Source organism: Podarcis cretensis, assembly GCF_951804945.1.
Source record: "Podarcis cretensis genome assembly, chromosome: 1".
NCBI lineage: Eukaryota > Metazoa > Chordata > Lepidosauria > Squamata > Lacertidae > Podarcis > Podarcis cretensis.
In genome coordinates this window covers 107,634,429-107,656,353 of record NC_137170.1, presented here as the reverse complement: position 1 = coordinate 107,656,353, position 21,925 = coordinate 107,634,429, and positions in this window count along the sequence as shown.

The window sequence follows — 21,925 nt, the reverse complement described above, 5'->3', positions numbered from 1 at the left end:
ATACCTGCAGGCACTCTAAGCGGAACAGGGTTAAATGATCCTATTCCTATTATCTTATTTGTTTATGCATCTATCAGCTTATAGTGGAATGTACTCGGAATATGTGGTTGCCTTTATTTTATTATTAAATAATAATAAAGAGTTTCATTGTGAGTGAGCCTAAATTAAAATATTGCATTATGGCACCCTAACAAATTTGATTAATCAGGCCTAGAAGAAGAAAAGCTGACATAAGTCTTGTTTAATAAGGACCATCTTCCCATGCAGATCTCACAGTATCAGCACAAAATATTCACCACAAGAATGTAGTGAATTTCATAGGTCACAGCTTCTTAATAAGAGAAGTGTATTATTAATCCAGAGGTTTTGGCTTCAGTCCCATACACACTTGCCCACGAGTAAGCCCCATTGAACTTAATGGGACTTACTTCCGAGTAGACACATATATGATTGCTGTTAGAGGAACCTCAAAGCATCTCCTTTTAGTGTGACTGCTTCAGTTATGCTAGGAATTTCTAATCATTTAAGATTCTAAAACTCATGTGATAATTCACTGGCAATGGCCTGTTGATACCTCTGATGGTTAAATGACAGGCTCATCCCAGAATAAACAATTCTTTGTGAAGTTAGCGAAACAGCTGTTTAGCTAGATCTGAGATCTCCATTTGATTTTAAATAAAGCGAAGTGTTGGGTCTCTTTTGAGTGAAGGGAAGACAAAAGAGAGATTTGGAGCAACTTGGTTGCTTCAGTCCTGTTTTTGATTCTTCATTCAGTAAGCGCATCCCAGAACTTTTAACAGTCATAGCAGATTAACCTTGCCTGTGTTTTTGGAAGCTAGTCATCTGATGAATTTACACGCAGCCGGATGAAAATGCTATTTGGAGAGAGATTGAGAGTTTATTTGATTAAATCCCTTTCTCCACTACCTTGACCTCTTTCTTGTGAAATAATCAGAACTGTTTAGCAAGAATATTCAGACATTAATAATGAATTGCCTTCGAGCTGGGTTCTCTTTTGCACTGCAGCTAACCTATTGGTGTGCGCCTCTCCTTGTATTTATTTATTTATTTATTTATTTATTTATTTATTTATTTATCCCTCCACCCATCCCTCCACCCACCCATCCATTCATCCTGGGCCTGGAATGTTGGCGGGAAAAAAGACGACAGCTGGTTTGTATGGTGATGGGAAGATTTTGTTTCAGGCAGAAGTGGACATTTTAAGAGACACAACTGCTCAGGATCTCTTTGTTCTCTCCTCCTTATCACGTCTGATACAGCACAACAAATGATGTGATGTTTGTCTGCTTTGTTTTCTGCTACTCCTGCCCTGCTGGTGATGTGAGGCAGGATGTATGGAAAAGCATCACATGATGACGTCATCTCTTACACTGCGTTGTATTCGATGCCACATGGAAGTGAGGTGAACAGTGGCATTTGATTTCTTAAAAAAAAATGTACCAGTTTTTATGTTTCAAACAAATATGCAGCACGGACTAATTAATCTGATTTACAAGTAAAAGCAATGATGGTGATTTTTTAATATATATATACCTTGCCGTTTTGACTGGGTTGCCCCAGCCACTCTGGGCAGCTTCCAACAGGGTATACAAAAACACAATAACAACAGCCCAATAGAACATTGCACATTTAAAGCACCCCTATACAGGACTGCCTTCAGATGGCTACGGAAGGTTGTATAATTGTTTATCTCTTTGACATCTGAGCATTCCGCAGGGAGGGCGCGACTACTGAGAAGGCCCTCTGCCTGGTTCCCTGTAACTTCACTTCTCACAATGAGGAAACAGCTAGAAGACCCTCGGAGCTGGACCTCAGTGTCCGGGCTGAATTATGGGGGTGGAGATGCTCCTTCAGGTATACATTTAGGTAAAAAATGACTTCATTTGGCTGGGTGAAAATTCTGTGTTCAGGCCCACCAGGGCCAGTCAGAGGCAAACAAGCATGGATTTAAAAAGTTGGTGCTCAGAGTCGACAACAGGAAGAAAAGGATCAGGCAAGGACCCAAGATGGATGATGTCTAAGGTGGGATGCAGATCAAATTCTGGAGAAAAAGCAAGACAATTCTGTCGCAGATGAGTTGCTCAGACTGAGGTACCAAGTTTAAAAAAGCAACAGTTATACAGAGCTGGCAAAGCACCTATTGGTTTCTGGGGGGACCAGATTTGGCAGGAGTAAGAATTCCCTAGGACTGTCTCTAACCATTATAGGGTGGCAACTGCAGCTCAGCAAATATATTTTATATGCCTGAGACCTACACCTGGTGCCATACATTCTGCAATATTGCATAAACCAGGGATTTAGGGCAATTATGTTGGCCACTTTCAACCAGTTCTACTCATAACTGTGCCTAAACCTCAGTATGCATTATTATAATACTAATCAGCTAAATTTTCGTTGTTTTGTACATTGTGGTTGTTTGTCATGATTACTCAAGCATATTTGAAATGCAAGTGATTTTAAAGAATTTACTTGACTCTGTAATGGGATCACTTTTAAGAAACGAAGGGCTCAATTCCATCACTTAAGCCTCTTTCTATGAGGTATACATCCATTGGTGTAATAGAACAAGAAGACAGCATATTATGTTGTCACCTATGATAGGGCTCCAGTATTGTGTCTCCCAACTAAATTAAGCCTTGTTGTGATTTGTTTCTTAATAGCACTTCATTGTAACATGTAAAATGCTTGCCTTAACTCTACTGGAAAGCTGTACAGTATCTCATTTGCATTTGGCAATTACACTACAATATATTAAGTTGAACAAGACCCAATCTAGAATTGTAATCCACAGTACTTTATAACAAGCATGCAAAAGAGGTTACAATTACTTATTTATTTCCTACATAAGACAGAGAAAATTATTTACTTGTAGTCTTTTTTAAAGGGGTTTCCAGTTCCTAATGTACTGATTTGCTTATCTTAGAGATGTAGAAAAGGAGCCTAGGTTTTCACTCTCAAAATATACTCTTCTCTGATGTAATGAAGGAGGCAGCGACTGTTGTACTAACTCTTGTGATTCAACATTGATACTGCCACTCAGTCACCCACAGCAATTAAATCAAAGAGTAGCGAATCAGGATCAATCTTTAAGAGGAGTTTCTGCAGGTTGTGACCTAGCACTTGATGAATTATGCTTTGTGCTATGTGTGATACACAGTGCCTAACAATGCTTATTTGGGAAGTTAATTTTGCATTCTCGGTTTACAAGGATATGAAACACATGGAAATGGAATATACGCACCCTCTTCAAATGTCTATGCATTCTAAACCATGATCACAGTTTTCTCAAAGATTGTGGCAGCTTATTTAGTTCTAGGAACACAGGTGTTATAGTTATATTTCAGAACTAGAAAAGCGTCTCTGAAGGAATCTGTATTTATTAGAGACACGTGAGCCCCATAATGGGCTAATCATTCCTGCATTGCAGGCAGTTGGACAAGAGAACATTCATGGTGCCTTCCAACTCTACTGTTCTGCGATTCTGTGTGTTCCACCAGAGAACTCAAAGATGGCCTCATGGTGTTATTCTGTTTGTCTTTGGAGCAACCATGCACAGCTGATTAAGTTAAGGTGGTGATGGGAAATCTGCACCCCTCCCCCAGATTCTGTTGCACTATAGTTTTTGGAGGCGGAGTCCAACAACATCTGAAGGGCTGCAGGTTTCCCATGCCTGTCTTCACCTAATCAGACAGTGCATGGTTGCTCTGAAGATAAAGCAGCATAATGCAATGAGATCACCTTTGAGTTCTTTGGTGGCATACATGGGTGTCTCCACCACTCCATTGGCAGCAATGACTGCTGGAGTAGCCTGGTCCCCTTTAAGTGAAGAGTTTTCTTTCATCAAAGGCAAGTTGGCGACTGAGTTGTAGCTCCCATTTAAGACTGGTGTTATGTACTAAGCTTGGATCCTAGAACAAGTAGGATCCTAGAATGCAACAACTGATTGGCTTGCAGGAAAAGACCAATCAGGCTCCAGGAGGAAGTTAATCAGCCTATTAGGCTAGTAGGATTGTAGAATGCAACAACTGATTGGCCTGCAGGAAAAGACCAATAAGGCTCCAGGAGGGAAGCAGAATCAGCCAATCAGATGGGACTCATTGTGTAAATAATGTATATAAAGGCCTGAGGTTTAAATCACAGTTTTACAAGCTGCAATAAAGAGCATGAAATCACTACAGGACTCTGAGTATATTTCAACTTGGTTTGAGGATGGCTGCTGTTGAAGCACCATCTGAACTCTGCTTTCATGGAGACGCTAGGCTGAGCCTTCATTGAGATGTCCTGTACTTTGCCTCAGCTGAAAACAGAACAGTGATGTTCAAGAGTTTACTTGGTCTGAGGCCAAAGTTGGCTGCTGCTGAAGTGCTGCGCTAGCAGAGACAATCTGTTGATACCACAGCTTTTTGATCCACCTGCTTGGGACTTACGGAGTCCTTTCAAGAAGGCCCCTTTCACTTTTCTGCTCTGTGGATCAGTTCCCTTCCCCTTCCTGCAAGATGGGTGGAATTTCCTGCCACGCCAGGTTCAGAGTTCTTGTATTGATTTACAAAGCCCTGAAAAACTTGGGTCCAGGATAAGAGTAGGGATGTCATATTCTGAAAAGTAAAAAAGAGGACATATTTGCCGACTTCTACTTTTAACTATGGATCGCTATGATGACTTTGCCCATGAAAAAGAGGACGTGTCCTGGAAAAAGAGGACATATGGCAACCCTACCACAGGGATTGTCTGAGGTATTCCAGTTTATATTCTAGCTCAGTCACTGAGACCATCTGCAGGAGCGCCTTGGTTCATTCCCCAAGTTGGTGAGGCTCATTTGACAACAAGGAGAAACTAAGCCTTTCGTGCTATCGGCTCAGTCCTGCAGAAAACCCTCTCGATAGAGAATCAGAGGGCGCTTTCTGTGCCAACATTTAAACGCCTCCTGAAAACTTTTATATCCCACTAGGCCTATGCAGGCAATTAAAGAGTACATTCTCCCCAATAGCCTTTTTTTCCCCCCAATTTCTTTTGCCTTTAACTTGTTACGATTTTATTGTCTGGGTTTATATTTTTATATTCCTGTGATTTTTTTTGGTGATACAGCGGTATATAAATATTTTGTATGAATAGATGGATAAATAAATTAATACATTTAATTCCAATCTTTTGATGATGAAACATCAAGCTAGAACTATTCCTTCTGGGTGAGGGACCATAGCTCAGGGGTGGAACATATGCTTATCGTGCAGAAGGCCTCAAGTTCAATCTTTGGCATCTCTAGTTACTGATGTCATCCAATGAGCAGCTGTAGTCCAGCTAGAGCTGGCCCAAGGCATTTTTCTGCCTTGAGGCAGAGCACCAAATGGTGGGCTCCCTCTCTGCCAATATGTGTAGCATCCAGCGCCAGGGAAGTTATTTAAGCATCTGAGGCTGAGATTCCCATAAGCCCCTCTTCCACTCCACCCCAGCTGTAACCCCCCCAAACCAAAACTAAACAACCCAGTAATACTAAATTAAACAATGAACAGCTTCTTGCCCTTTTACGACAACCAAAATCTGCTGTCTGAGATCGTTGTCTCACTCTGCCTAATGGTAGAGCTTGCCTCTAGGTTCAGCCTTTATTCCTCATGGAGCCACCATGAAATGAAATCTGAAAGGATTCTTCTGGGTAGCTCACCAAATAGCTCACTCCTTTAACTTCCTTTTAAATGATAGAGTGAAGCAGAGTCTGGGCACATGGAGAGAAGCAGTTCAAGGAAGCGGCTGCAGGAAATTTGAACATGTAGACTGTAGATTACTACGCTACACTATGTTTTGTGAGGTGGGGAGAGGGGGTGCAGGATAAGAACATATGCATATTAGGGTTGCCATATTTTGAAAAGCAAAAAGGGAGCCACATTTTCTGACTTCTACTTTTAACGATGGATCGCTTTGATGACTCTCGTTTTACATGCCCATGGAAAAGAGGACGTGTTCTGGAAAATGAGGACTAACAAATGAAGAGAGAATATGTGGAGAGGGAGAAGCAGGGCTGGACCTGTATGCCTGTTGCCTCTGCCTCATCTCTGCACATTCACCCTTAGTTCTGAAGGTGGGCACTATGAATACACAGTGGGATGTCCATAGGCTCCGTCATACAAGCAGGTGAGGGGTTTACCTGGAGGAACCTACAACTCTCTTTCAGAACTATTGATAAATTCAGGAAGATTTGGGGCAGAACTGGCAGGGACACAAATGTTGGGGTGAGGGCCACGCACTTTGCACTTTCTGAACATGTTCATGACTGACGAGAACATTAGTTAAGTATTCAAACAACTTAGAATAAGGCACCTTAATACCATAGATCATGGCTGCGGGCCTGATCAGGTCCAATTGCCTTCTGGATCCGGCCGGCGGATAGTCCAGGAATTGCCACGTGGATCGGCAGTTCTTTCCCTCTCCCTCATACGGTGGCGGTGCTGGTGCCGGTGCCGGTGGCTCCCTCCTCCTGGCTTCTCCCTGTCCTGCCTAGAGGAGGAAGGGGGCTGGGCTTTGCTGTTGCCAGCAGCAGCTGCACTCAAGCAGCTGCCATTTTAAGCAGCCCTTCTCCGTAGCCCTTTCACGCACTGCTCATCATCCCGCTGCTGCCGCCGCCAACCCCTGCTGCTCGCAAGACACAGGTAAGCAGCCACTGGGGCCCGTGGTGCTCTTGCATCATTTCCTCCCCCCCCAAATATAGTCCAGCCCCCCCCCCACATGGTCTGAGGAACAGTGGACCAGCCCTCTGCTGAAAAAGTTTGCTGACCCTGGCCATGAGCAAGGGTAGCCAACATGGTGCCCTCCAGATGTTACTGGACTATACTGCCCATAATTCCCAACCATTGGCCATATATAGGAATTTGTTGGCAGTTGTTTTCCAAATAACAATGAATCAATCTGTTTTACAGTATTTTATTAGCGTACCGTTTCCGTTAATTGATTTTTAAAATTTGTTTTTAACTCTATTTATGGTATTTAAGAATGTTTGATAATGCAAACAGCTTTGTGAGGACTGGTTTTTTCGTTTTCGTTTTGTTTTGTTTTGAAAAGAAGGGTATAAGTTCCTAAATAAATACACAAAACCCAATTAAAAACCTTGTTCTCGACAGATTTCTTTTTGTGTAAAAATCAACTGAGGGGGCGCTTGTGGTTGTTCTATTGCCTTCAGAAGTTTAATGGGGTTGGCAGCCTGGGAGAGAGCCTTTTCTGTGACGGCCCCTAATCTGTGGAATTATTATTAATAATAGCTTCATAAAATGTTGACCAGCACAGGAAAGACATAAATATACTATCAACATGCCAACGTGGAGGCACATTATCAAGTTAAAAAAACCCCCACAAACTATAGATATTTTAAAGAAATACATACATAATGTGAAATAGACCACTGGCTTTCTTGGAAAACATGCCTGCTTGCCGTATTATCATTGTGGATGTCCTCCTGCTTTTTGTATAGCCTGGCAAGTGAAAATTTCTTGTTCAGAGCATGTATTTAGTTATTTTATCCTATGACTGTGTTCCCTCCAGCCCCAGTTCTTTATCTCCCTTCGTTAAAGGTAGAGCTCACCATGTATGAACCCTTTTCTACATGTGAATGGAACAGCGTGGACATAAAACAGGGAATAACTAATTCAGAATGGAAACAGGCCTGTATTTAGGAAGTCAATCTGTCTGCATATCCGTACTTTCTTCCTCCTGCTTCCACCGCACGCCCCCCCAACAGACCCCCAAGACAGTAAACTATATAGTGATGAATTTACCTGTCTTAAAAGAACGAAAGGCTGTGCCTTCCCAACTGGGACTTGAACCTGTGATTCCAGAGAAAGTAGATATTTCAAACTTGATGCCTTAGACCACTAAGCTTTCCCTTATGACTTTTACCAGCATAGCAGCGCTGGGATTTCTAAATGCCACCTTAACATTCCTACTGAATCATGTACCGGCATATTAATTGAGATAAACCTAGTCAAATTTAAATGACCATGGGAGCAAAATTCCTTTTCTGTGTAACATCTCTTTGGGGAAAGTATATATTTTTTTCCTGCACAGTTTCATGACAGAAAAACACACACACAAAATCTGACTAATTGGAAAGAGGGATTTAATGAACAAATCAGGGCAAGACTTAGAACCACACAGAATCATATCGATGAATCATATCTTTTAGAGAGGCTTTGCTGTAGTGGAGTTAACTGCCATTCATTGCCAATTTTAAATTGGAATGCTTTAACCTTATGTTTTCTTTCCTGCATTTTATTTTATGCTTTATCCCCAGTCCATGCAGTGATGAGTTCTGATTCATGAGGGGGGTTTCACTTGAAGGATTGAGCATCTTTAAAATGTCTCCCTTTATTCTTCCTAGTCCTTACACATGTAATTTCCCCTTTAATTTGACATCATTTAACGGCACATTACACGTCAATGATGTGATCTGTGAATATTTACAATGTTCATGTCATTTTTATTTTCTAATCCAATTTAAGTGGCTCTGCTTTTTTTATGACATCATGAATTCTTCAGCGTTTTTAGTCTTTTTTTAGGACTAATTATTCCATTAGTTTCTTTGAACTGCTTCAGTTTTTGTCAGTCATTTTCTTGCCTTTCCTGCCCTCCTTTGCGTGGAACCAGAGTAAGAACAAAACGTAGCAATCCTCTCCCTCCCCACCTTTTTACTGGCAAAATAAAATTATTAATATGCCTTTAAAATCCCACAACTTATATACTGTAACTTTCCCCTTCTTCACACTGAGTACAAGAAGGCAAGTGCCCGGAAGTCACACAGGAAAGAAATATTTGTTCAGGCTTCTGTGCATGTGTTACAAAAAGTTCTTTTTAAAAAGAAGTATGGTAAAGTGTAAGTAGACATTATTGCACTGCCATATGGCCTGGTACATGACTCATATTTTGTGCTTCTTATTTTTGAAACCTGGGATTTATACATTGAAAGAATGAGATAGCTCAACTTTTTAAAGTGGTTCTGGTTAACTCTTTTGATTACTAATACAGAAAGAAGGATTAAATTTATGATAAGCATTTGTTGCATTCTAGAAAATTTCCTACTCTGGCTAAACTATTAGGCTACACCCAGCTCCTTCGCTTTGTAGAAATATATGCCCTTGCCTGTGCTGTCTGTTGCTGCCCTCTGTAGTGGTGTTGTAGAGACCACAACTTTTCTGCTATGCAGTACAATTCAAAACGTGCTTATTTTGTACACAAAATGCGTTGCATTTTTAATAGCCAGACTTCATCCACATTTTCTTAATGCTTATCTCTCTCCCCCCCAACTTTCTGTCTTATATAACTTATATGGTTGAGGAGAAGCATCCTCAAATCTGTTCCCTGCTTTTCTTCCAAGTAACAAGAGAATATTATTTAAGGTACTCTTTCTGAGGTAAAAAAAACCAACAACTCAGAAAAGGGCTAGATCGGGGTAGGCAACCTAAGGCCCGGGGGCCAGATGCGGTCCAATCGCCTTCTCAATCCGGCCCACAGACGGTCCAGGAATCAGCGTGTTTTTACATGAGTAGAATGTGTCCTTTTATTTAAAATGCATCTCTGGATTATGTGTGGGGCCTGCCTGATGTTTTTACATGAGTAGAATGTGCCCTTTTATTTAAAACGCATCTCTGGGTTATTTGTGGGGCATAGGAATTTGTTCATTTTTCTTTTTTCTTTTCAAAATATAGTCCGCCCCCCCCCACAAGGTCTGAGGGACAGTGGACAGGCCCCCTGCTGAAAAAGTTTGCTGACCCCTGGGCTAGATTTTAGGAGAGAGTGGAATAATGCATTACAACTGTTCTGCATAAAATCTGTGCCTAGGGAGGAGAAACCAAAAAGTAAGGAAACAGTGAGCTATTGACACATCTGTATAGTTATTTGGGGGCATGACTGTAGCTGTTGCAGATCAAGACATTCTGCAGGATCAGGCTTTGTAAAGGGATATTGTTAAAGGCAGATCCTGACAGAGCTGAAGGCAAGCACATAGTTTGGCTGACATGCAAAGGACCAGGCTTCAGGTTGTCTGTATGGAGGAAGACTGAACCCAAGGAAGGCCAAGGAATAAGCTCCCAGAAATAACAATGCTCATTCCCTCCAGCTTTTCTCTGATGAAAATAGGGATGTCCTAAAGAAAAGCAGGACATTCCAGGATCAAATCAGAAACGGGGATGGCTTCTGGAAATCCAGGATTGTCCCTGGAAAATAGGGACACTTGGAGGGTCTGCAGTGCTACATAGTGCCATTGGGGCAGCACTTTAAGGCAGAAATACAGGTACCCGTTCAGCAGAATGTACAGGAGAGCCCCTAAACACAGCAGAACTTGCCAAATTTTGAAGTCAAGAAATACATATTGCCACCTAACCCTCCCTGCCCCAAGAACATTAAATCCACTGCCTAAAATTACTTGACTGCACCACTGAAAGTGCTGGTTTTCTGTGTGTGATGAAAGCTTTTCCTGCTTCTTTTGTGTAAGAGAGCACATGTCTGGGAGCATTTTGAACTCTGATCTAGTAGGGGTTCAACTGAACAGTGAAAAAGCAAGTCCTGAGAATTCCAGTGTGTAGGAATAGCTTGTGTTAAGCAGTGTGGGCTTTGCATCTAATGCAACTTTGAAAACTTTTCTCTCATCTTAGTTCAGAGATTACACCCATAGATTTTGGCAAGTATGGCCTTTTCTGTTGATTGCAACAAAGAACCAGAAATCCACCTGCATTGATTTCATGCTCACTTCAGGATCCATGCAGACAAAATGCCTTGACGTTAGGGCATCTCCCTGTGAGTGGGCAAGCTTGGGATCTTCTCCTTTGGCTAAGCCCCATTGAAGTGCCAGCGCTTTTGGCATTTTGCCATCTGTCTCAGACCTGTTTACAGTGGTACCTCGGGTTAAGTACTTAATTTGTTCCGGAGGTCCGTTCTTAACTCGAAACTGTTCTTAACGTGAAGCTCCACTTTAGCTAATGGGGCCTCCAGCTGCTGTCGCACTGCCGGAGCACAATTTCTGTTCTCATCCTGAAGCAAAGTTCTTAACCCAAGGTACTATTTCTGGGTAAGCGGAGTCTGTAACCTGAAGCGTCTGTAACCTGAAGCATATGTAACCCGAGGTACCACTGTATTTGACCTGGGCATTTGCGAGATAGTAGTCTGCCGTTAGGTTTTATGTTGGTAACCTTAACTCTGTATTTTTACCTGCTCTTATTTATTCAGTGTGCATGTATTAATGTTTTAGAACTTTGTAATCTGTCATAGCTTGGTTGGTTAGAGCGTAACGCTGATAAAGCCAAGGTTGCAGGTTCGATTCCCATATGGAAACAGCTGCATTGTCCTGCATTTCAGGGGTTTAGACTAGATGATCCTCACGGTCCGTTCCAACTCTATAATTCTGTGAACATGCATGGATTATTGGGGCAGTGGCACTATAATGCTGCGCAATAATTAAACATGGAGTAGAGCTGAAGGGATGGGCATCATTGCCAAGACACCCATGTAGTCAAGCTTGTTACAATTATCCATGGCACAGGTGCAAACTTTTCTCTGTGTGTTACCACACAGATCGCCACTCAAGGAACTTCAGTTACAAGTGAGCAACTTGTCCACCTCAGCAATTATTTCCTCTGATTTCCTGCAGTGCAAAGATGGGGAGCTGTGAACGGGAAACTTCACATGGATCTATAGCAACTTCAGAAGCCCTGCATAAAAAAATGTCTTCACACAATTAGGACATCTGTTTTTGGTGTCACATAATGACTTGGAATCTAACAGGCATTTACATGTGTCCCTTGAAGTGGAACCTGAAGAGCTGTTGGGGACTTTTCTATAGCTCATATGGCTGATGCTGTTTTTTTTTTTTTTGCAAAATTGATGCCTTTTCTGAAATGTTAAAAATGACTAATCATAGTCATAGCAACACTATAATGGCACTAAATAAAATTCACTTTTTAGTAAGCTCTGTACTGCAAAAAAACCCATGGTGATGCTTTTGCAACGGAAAGAACAAAATCTTTGCTTTATTTACCAATAAAAATGACTCTGTTTTCAATTAACAGAATGCTGTAAGTTCTTTAACAAGCCTAAACACATTTTCCCTCAAAATACAGAACGTATGAAATCCACAGCCCTGACCCTTTTCTTGAATCAGAAAATGCCTGGATCTCAGAAAAGTGAATAATTGAGTATACCTGTGGTCCAGGTCTATGTCTAATCAGTCGTCTGTATTGCCTGGTCGTGTCAAGGGCCATTCATCTGGTTCCCCTGAGATCTGTGGAAGCAAGAAGGAGGGGCAGAGCTGGGACAAAGATATATAACCGTGTTGACCACTGAAGTACATGGTTAACGGCTTAATTATCTGGGTTCAGCTATCAGTCAGCAGCCAACTGGCACCATTTAGACATTCTTTATAATTTGCTACAGAAATGGCATAATGATAAGGCCCGTGTTGCTGGAATTAGAATCTACATTAAGCCTGCTTTAATTTTTCTAATTATATTTCTAATAGATTAAATATGTGCACTGATAAAATGGTTAGCTACCTGAATTTTAAATGGCAGCTGATGCGTTTTATTTGGGAAAGCTTGAAAATTGCTATGCTTGGAGCTGGGCTTCCTCTGAACCAATCCTTAGCAACTGTGTATTCAGATGATTACTCTGAGCTATCCGGCTAGAAACTCTGTGAAGGAGTTGGTGTGATATTTACTTACTTACTTACTTACTTACTTACTTACTTACTTACTTGGAATCTTCCTCAGAAATCTCTTGCTGGCTTTTGTTTTTTACTCAAAGCTAAACAACAATCCAACCAAAGCTAAGCAGTTTTAACTCCATTTTTTTTTGGGGGGGGGGGAGAGATAGTAGAACTGAAATTTGCTCCTAAGGCTGGGATTCTGATACCAATTTATCTGGGAATAAGCCCAGTAGGGCTTACTTTTGAGCAAGAAAGTGGAGGACTGCAGGCTTCGGTGCGGTAGTGCAGCTTCCCACGTTTGTTAACATTATAATAACAATTATTTGGAACGTCTCCTCATTTTTATTTGGCGTGTTTATTCCTTTTATTATTGAGATAGTTTACTTCAGTATTAATAGTGCTTTAGCAATATAACTAAAAGTCTCTGCCAATGAGCAGCTTTTTAAAAGCTGATTAAAATACATGCATAAAAGCTTTTTGAGTGACATAGCTATGGATCACCTCACAGCCTATGAAGAAGTCTGCATTCTTCTACCAGTTGTTCAGTTCAGCATGCTTTTAGTTCAAGGGGCATCAGCCATACTGGGCCAGTGCAGATATTTAAAATGTCGAGAAAGTGTTGTGGCCTGTAGTCCCAAATGCCAGAAGTTGGCAGAGTCAGAACTAAAAGTGAGTAGGGCCAGAGTCACTCCCTTTCTTTTGCTAGCCCACCTTTCTGTTTCTCTCTCTTTCCACCGCCGCTCTCTCTCTCTCTAAGGAAAAGAGGGACATTCTGGGATCAAATCAGAAACTGGGATGGCTTCTGTATATCTGGGACTGTGTCGCTGGAAAATAGGAACACTTGGAAGGGTCTGCAGGGACTGAATGGTTTTTTGTTTTTGTTTTAATGTAAAGCATAGATAGGCTTCTCCTGAAGGATGAAAATGGCTTGGCAGGAGCACGTGAGTTAATGTCAGGGATTTCCTTCCCCTCCCCTGGTGAATTGTTAGAAACTGCATGCAAATTCCAACCAGAGTGTGGATGTGAAGCTGAAGTTTAGATTAAAAACAAAACAAAACAAAACAAAAGCATGATTTCCCATTCCTGTGCATTGTTGGCTCATTGCCCATTTCTGGTTCCAAAGGGAATATATATCGTATGTAAAGCTTTTTGGCTGAAGTGCAGGTGGAGGTGTGGCCTTTGCTCCCTCCAGTCCACTTTGCTCAGATCCTTAACAATACGCTGCGGACACTTTAGTCACACTCTGCAGTCCTTTGGAAATGCTGTCACTGGCCTGCTTGTTAGGCTGGCCTATCGCTGCACTTCTGTGACAAACACTTTTATAATGCTTCATTATAATAGGCATCTCAAAGACAAGTGAGACGTGTGAAGAGAACAAGAAAATGGAATCATTCTTTAATTACAAAATAGTCTACCTCTAAAATAGGAAAGGAGAAAAAAAAACCTTAAATAATTCAGTTTGATTTGGTCTAATTAGCCTGATTTCCTAGTATTTAGCCCTAATTATGTGATACATAAGCCCTAATTATGTGGTACGTATACAGTGCGCTCTCTAAAGTTAAAGATCAGAACGGATACTGACTTAAACGATAAAATATGTTAAATTATTAATTATAATTAATCTTACAAAATAGGCATAATTAGATTAAGCACTTTGGATATTGTACTTAACAGTGTCACACTTCCACCCTCCCCCCCCCCTGCAAGCATCAAAGAGAGAAGTAGAAATACCAAAGGGAGAGGTGGGAGGTGGGGGGCAGAGGGAGACTATTGCTAGATGCTTCCGTTTCACCAACCAGGGCTTACCCAGGGCTTCAGTGTTGTCAAAGCATCTCTTCCCTCCAGTGACAAAAGGCATGTTTTCTTTAACTCATTAAATCCTGCGCTGCAAGGCAGAATGAGGTGATGCCTTTTTAAAACAGCCTTCTCTACTGTATAGTCTCTCAACTCTGTTATAGTGTACAACACAACAGAGACATGCGAATGCCCCCACCCCTTTTTAGATTAAGCATACCAATACGATAACTTGTTTACACGTTTCAGCTTAGAAGGCACCCACCTGCCCTCAGTGGTGGAGCTGTTTTGTTTACGTTTTTTTTAAGATTAGATCTCCTGCCATCCTGAGACAGTGGAGCATCTTGAAATCAACGGAATCGAAATATATGGTCCTGTGCTCCAGTCCCACGTAATTCAAAGAGCTACACATGCTTTTCCCTTGCCTGTGGCGCAAATAAAAAGTCCTGTGTTTAGGAAATCCTGAATTTACCCAGGACAGATAATTTTTGCTTAATACTACTTTAGTCATTTTGTATGGGCCATTTTTAACAAATTTCAAATCCGGCTATTTATTTTGGAAGAATATTTTGTGTAAGCATTCACCAGGATGAATGAAATGTGTCAGCAACCCACAAAAAGGAGCTTATCGGGCTATGGGGAGTTTTACAAGGCATGTGGACAGTTAGCAACCACCGGTAATCCTGCACCCCCTCGGTCTGCTATCTGGTGATTATCCACAGCCTGCAAAGTGTGTCGATGGAAATGGTCAGGTGCTTGCCTGTCGCATGTAACACTGTATGGGTTTTCCCCACCACTTCGAGATGCCCATGCTCATGTGTACCACTGACCTTTGGTATTAGGGATTTTCATAATTACTGAATCTTTACTTTGTTCTCAGATGTGAAGAGAAAGGTGCTTAGAATCATGTAGAAACTGTAGAAAGGCATGATCATGGTTTTCTTCCAAGTTTCATCTATCTATCTATCTATCTATCTATCTATCTATCTATCTATCTATCTATCTATCTCTATCTATCTATCTATCTATCTATCTAATCTATCTATCATCTATCTATCTGTCTGTCTATCTATCATCTATCTATCTATCATCTATCTATCTATCTATCTATCATCTATCTATCATCTATCTATCTATCATCTACCTACCTACCTACCTACCTACCTACCTATCTCTATCATCTATATCTATATCATCTATCTATCAATCATCCATCTTGCTATCTTGCTAGCTAACAAGCTAACTAGCTATCTATTTTCATTTTTAAAAACCCCTCAAAGTGGTTTACAAAAGATAAAACAGCAAAATCAAGAAGAATTCACATACAATAATTAAAAGAGATTAAAAGAGAGATTGCTAAAAGAGATTAAAATTAAAGTACTGGTTTTTCTCTTTAAAGCCCTATGCTTCTGGGGACCTGGGTATCTGAAGGAGTGCCTACTCTGGTTTTTTTTCTTTTTCTGGAGGTACTCAAGGTTATGCAGCACCGGCACCTTTTTTTCTAGAAGAAAAGCACTGGCCTGTTCCTTGTGCAAAGGATGTTGCCATCTGAAGAGAGGTGGGTAGGATCATGCCTTTATGGTTGCATGAAATTTTTCAAATGCCTTCTGCTGAATAGCTACAGTGCTCAGTGTACATGGTCTCTGTTCGTGGAGGGGTGTAAGACTGTGTATGAACCCCTCCAACCCCAGACCTTCATGCGCTGAGTGGAGAGGTGTGAAGGGGCATTTGAAGTATATTTGACTGCTTTCTCCTCACAGTCAGAAGCCCTGCCCAGTTGACTGAAAGCCTACTCAGCCAGGCACACTTAAATTCCTCCTTGCAAACTTCACACACCTGTCGTCCCCCCCCCCCCCCCGGTAGAATTTAAGGGTGGCAGCAGAGAGTTCCAGTTGTTTGAACTAGATCTCACCTCAGCCTTAGCCCACCTGGAAAGTGGTCAAAACTGGTGGAAGTTGTTGTTCAGAAACATCTGGAGGGTCAAATTTTTATTTGCAAGGTCACCCCCCCCCTCCAGAAAGGTTCCTCCCAGGACAAGGGCATAGAAAGGGAGGAGGGAGACAGGATGCTGTGCCTAAGTTAAGGGAGAGAGCAAAGTTAACCGTTTTTGCCTGAAACTAAAGGATTTTGCACTGTTGTGTCCTCAGTATTTATGTAGCAAAGCAAGAAAGAACTCAGGCCAGGTTGCAAACATAACAAACAAATCCCTAAGCATTGTTCTGTATACTAAGGAAACAGAAATACCAAGGATTAAACACACAGAGGAAACTCTGACAGTACTTATTTGTAATATTTATAAATCACTTTTAAAAAAACAAAACACCACCACTTTATATAATTAAAGATACTTGTGGGGGTTTTTTTTAGTGCCAAAACTGAAAGATTGTTGTGCCGTTCTATATTCCGTGTAATCACTTCAAAGACAGAAAATGCATTCCATTGTCCGTGCTACATTTTCTCTCTTTGTAGTGATTATGCACTTGAATAATGGAAGAGACACCTTAAATGATAATGTCTTCAAATATTATGTAAACCAATGGGATTTGCCATACCAGATTAGACTGCTAGTCCATCTAATCCCATGTTCTGCCTCCAGCAGTAGCCACTAACTGATACTTCAGACTAGGGCTTTTCCTTTTCAGCTACTTTTAGCACTGTAACACTGCTTCATAAAGCAATATTTGAAGATAATTACCTTGGGGTTGGATACATAACGGTGTGTGAGAGAATGTATATCTGTATCTATATACACCTTTACAGAAGTATGTATTAAGATATATAACGGTTTAGTCATGCTGGCCACATGACCCAGAAAGCTGTCTGTGGACAAACGCCAGCTTCCTCGGACTGAAGCGAGATAAGCACTGCACCCGATAGTCACCTTTGGCTGGACTTAACCGTCCAGGGGTCCTTTACCTATATCACATATAGCATATTGCATAATATAGAGCACATATACACAGTGAGTCTATATAAATACAAAATGTGTGTATACGTACATGCAATTATGTCTCTCTCTCTGTGTGTAGATCTGTCTATAGTATTATGAGAAGTCTATAGTAGATCTGTCTATAGTATTATGAGAAGCAGGGCTTTGTTACAGCTGGAACTCACTGGAGCTCAGTTCCGGCACCTCTCAGGTGGGCGCCATTGCCATTATAAGAGAACAAGGGAGGTGTTCATGGTGAATTCTGGCCCTTCTTTTTCTCAAAAAATAGCACTGATGAGAAACCATATAACACACATTTGCAAATATGTGAACACACCTCACAAAGTAGCATATACTCTTCCTGCTCCCCTTTTATTATTTATGTATTTAAAGGATTTTTATCTCACTTTTTTGACCAAAAGGTTTTTCCAGAGTTACTTATGGATGTCACTAATGTGACAGTCCCTGCCCTCAGGCTTACAACCTAAAGACATGACACATAAGGAAAAGGGACTGGGAGGGGGAAGGAAAAAAGAAAGCTTAGGCACAGTTTCTTATTTTCCTTTTTACCCTGACATGATGATGATCAATAGAGCCTGTGCTATCAAGCCATTTTTCGGCTTCCTATTAAATAAAGCTGACTAAGGTAGTCAAAAGGTACCATGTTACTTTTGTTACACTTATATTACACTGGGTTTCTTAAATTACTTGGAACAGGAAAGAATACTTTCCCAGTTTTCTAATTGATATAAAAGCTTGTATAAGTTTATTTGTGTATGTTGTTTCCAGGCAAGAATAAAATGTTTTTGGATCTCCCAGTATTAATTGATAAGTAGTGAAGAGTGAATCTCAAAGTATTTGCAAGTTCACCTCAATTCTACTTACATCAACTGTCTTACTCTAAATAACATGACAACCCAAGCCCAGTTTGCAAACCAGAGGATCTCCAGCCATCCAGAAATTATCTACTGAAATCAGAAAGTGCTGTCTTCAATGTGGAAAATTAGCAGCCAATATTTTACAGGATTATCTGCTTGTGCAGGCCTAAAAACTGCAAAGTGATTCATCATTTATTATTTCTAGAGCACTTAACATGTACTTAACATGTACATGATGAAAGGCAATTATTCTTAGGGCTTTCTAATTCCAAAACATTTTTGTGCAAATAGATGAATAGTCCCTGGCTTTACAAGATGCAAAATTCTGGATGTTTTCTAGCCATAAAACAGCTCCTAATCAGGGTGTTCAAAAATTGAGTGCCACTGGCACCTAAGTGAGAAAACTACTATTCATACCAGTGGTGTGCAGTGACTTCTTTCCTTAAGGGAACAGTTTGTGCCAGAGGACCAGCTTGCAAGGGTGGCGGGGCAAGGGGAGAGATTGCACACATGTTGTCTTGATGCATGAGCATCATGTCTCCCTCCTTAAGTTGGGCAGAAGCTTCCTGGGCTTTGGGAAGGAGACACCAGGCTTTAATACTCTGATTTACCAGGAACATGTAAGGGACTAGCCCCGTCCCCCTAGTCCACTAGAAAAATTTCACTGCACACCACTGCCTTATGCATTATTGGGTGTGCATGTTGTGCGCTTTGTTGCCTGTATTTATTTAGGTAACACAATATATGTGTTGTGTTTGACTACGTCAGGGATGGGAAACATGTGGCCCTCCAGTTCTTGTTTGACTACAACTCCCATCAGCCCCAGCCAGCATGGCCCAATGGTCAGTGATGATGGGAATTGTGGTTCAAAAACATATGGAGGTACACAGGTTCCCCATTCCTGAATCAGCAGGTGAAATCAGCAAGGGAGCCACATCTATTGATTTCAGAGAGTCCACTCTGAAACTGCCTTGGTTGGATACTCCCCTGGATGCTTAACAAAGTCCAGCTAAGCATATCTTCTTTGTTCTGGGAATGCACAACCAAAAGGACTTCAGTAAATGCACAAAGGACTTTGAAAATCATCTTTTAAAAAAATCTACATTGCACTGCTAAAAAATAAATAAATTTCTCCCTCTGTCTGACTAATGTTGGTTTGATGATTATCTTGATATTAACTGCTTTACTTGAGTAAGCAAAGAAGAAGTAAAATACCAGTCAGACCAGCTGTTAATTCACTGAGTGTTGTACTATGGTTATTAAAAACACCCAAAAGATATACCTTTGTGGTTCAGTCTTTTGAATTGGAATCAGAATATTAATTTAGGCCCGAAGCATGATTAAACATTGAAAGGCCCCTTAAGAATTTTCACCAAATTTTCTTGGATTTCTCTTTATTGGGTCTTCCCGGACTCTGTTTAGCACTATAATTGCTTTGTTCCATTGTTGATAGGTTAAACCACAATGTGATTTTCTCCATGTCATAATATTAAGAGGACGGCTCAATGTTCCATTCATGATGTGCAGCTGAGATGTGGGGGAACATAAAGGAAAAAATTCTTTTTCTATAGCTTGGAGAAAAATAGGGATTTTTATACTCTGTTTAGTTTGATAGCATTATTCTTCATCTGTATGCCTGCAACAAAATGAACTTAGAACCAAAATTAGGTTATACCAATTAATGTAATTATAATATCTAGCATATCACGAGATGTTCACTATACACCAGAAATATGCACAAATCATGTTAAAAGCTTAGTCGCTGAATAGCTGAAGGATGCTGTTTAGGAGTCCTGCATAAGAAAGTTGTTTGTAGGTGTGAGATCCGGGAATACAAATTTAGGTTGTTGGGTAGGATTCTGAAAGCCAGAACCTCCAAGCTAGCTTTCTTTGAGATAATACTGGTTCTACCCACAGGGCCAGCTAGACAGGCACAGATTTCTAGTATCAATGAATGAGACAATGGTGTCATCAGGAAGGGTTTTGAATTTATTCAGCACAGGGGAAGAATCTGGGGCAAGCTGGGTCTGTATAAAAGGAAGGGGCTCCACTCGAACAAGGATAGAACAAGACTGTTGGTGCTTAGAATAAAAAAGATGGCAGAGCAGCTTTTAAATTGATTGACGGGGGAAGGCTGACAGGAATTGAGGAGGCTCTGGTTCAGGGTGAATGTCTTCCAAGGATGACAATGATAAAAATGATGAATTCCTCTTGCCACAGTGGATGCCGCGCTCTGCATTTACTGCTGGAGTGGAGGTGGCATTGCCAAAGTAGAACCTAGCATTTCTGATTTCCTAGAGAGAGGCAGGGACTCACTAAACCAGGAATAGCCAATGTCAGGCATAGGCAAACTCGGCCCTCCAGATGTTTTGGGACTATAGTCCCCATCATCCCTGACCACTGGTCCTGTTAAATAGGGATGATGGGAGTTGTAGTCCCAAAACAGCTGGATGGCAGAGTTTGCCTATACCTGGCCAATGTGGGGCTCTCCAGAAGTGACTGGGCTACAGCTCCCATCAGCTCCAGCCATTATGGCCCATGGTCTAGGATAATCTGAGCTGTAGTTCAGCAATATTTAGAGGACTACAAGTTAGCCATTGATGGACAATGTGTGTCACCCTCAGTTGGTGCTCTTGTTTTTGCAGCAAGACTAAGACACTACACCACTGGAACATTGTGGGTACGGTTTTAAGCTGTCTCTTTTATTGCTGTTATTTTAATGGTTTTTTTTGTGATGAGAGAATTGCGATTGTAGTTGTGCTATAGTTTATGAAGGTTATTAGCCATCCTGGCTGGGCTCCCATGGAAGAAATGGTAGGGTGCAAGAAAAATAAATAAATATTTTTGCCTGGAACAGTTTTTTAAAAAAACCTGAAATCTAGATAACAGTGAAAATCAGAATGATCTATATGTCCAACTTCTGTTACTTTCCAAATATCTTGACAGTGCCACCATGCAACCCTAAATGCCAATTCTGCCTTTACTGTCAGCAGCTTTCAGACTATTATTATCATTATTATTATTTGTATACCGCCGTATACCAGTGGATTTCAGGGTTGTTCACAATATAAAATTGCAATACTGTTGACAGAGTGAAAATCTTGTGGTGTGGTGTGTATCTGGGTCTGCCAATGGCTATTGTGACCTTAGACTGTCAGAGGAATTTGCTGCTAATTTAACGGCATTCTTTAATTTCGAATTTTAATTGGTATAGACTGTAATTCCATAATGATCACACAAGCTCACACTTCATACCTTCTGTTCTATTATCGCTCATTTCATTAAAGACCAAGAGAGTGACAGAGAAGATAGTAAAAGGCCCTGCATATATATAAAAAAAATCTGAATGCAACAATATTGTTATACAGTATTTTAATGCATGGGTGCCATTATTTATTTAACTAGCCACATTAATTATCAAACACTTGATCCCGTGGAGCGCTTGCAATTATGTGCCGAAGCGAAGATGGTCCTCGAAGATAGAGGAAATGGAGAGCGCCAAATCTTCTTGGAAACCAACAACTTGAGGACTTTTGCCAACTGCAAAATTAACGTTGAGCGTTGTGAATATGTTATTAATACAAATGATTCGGGAGGCTCACTATTTTCTCCTTCCCTATGTTATCA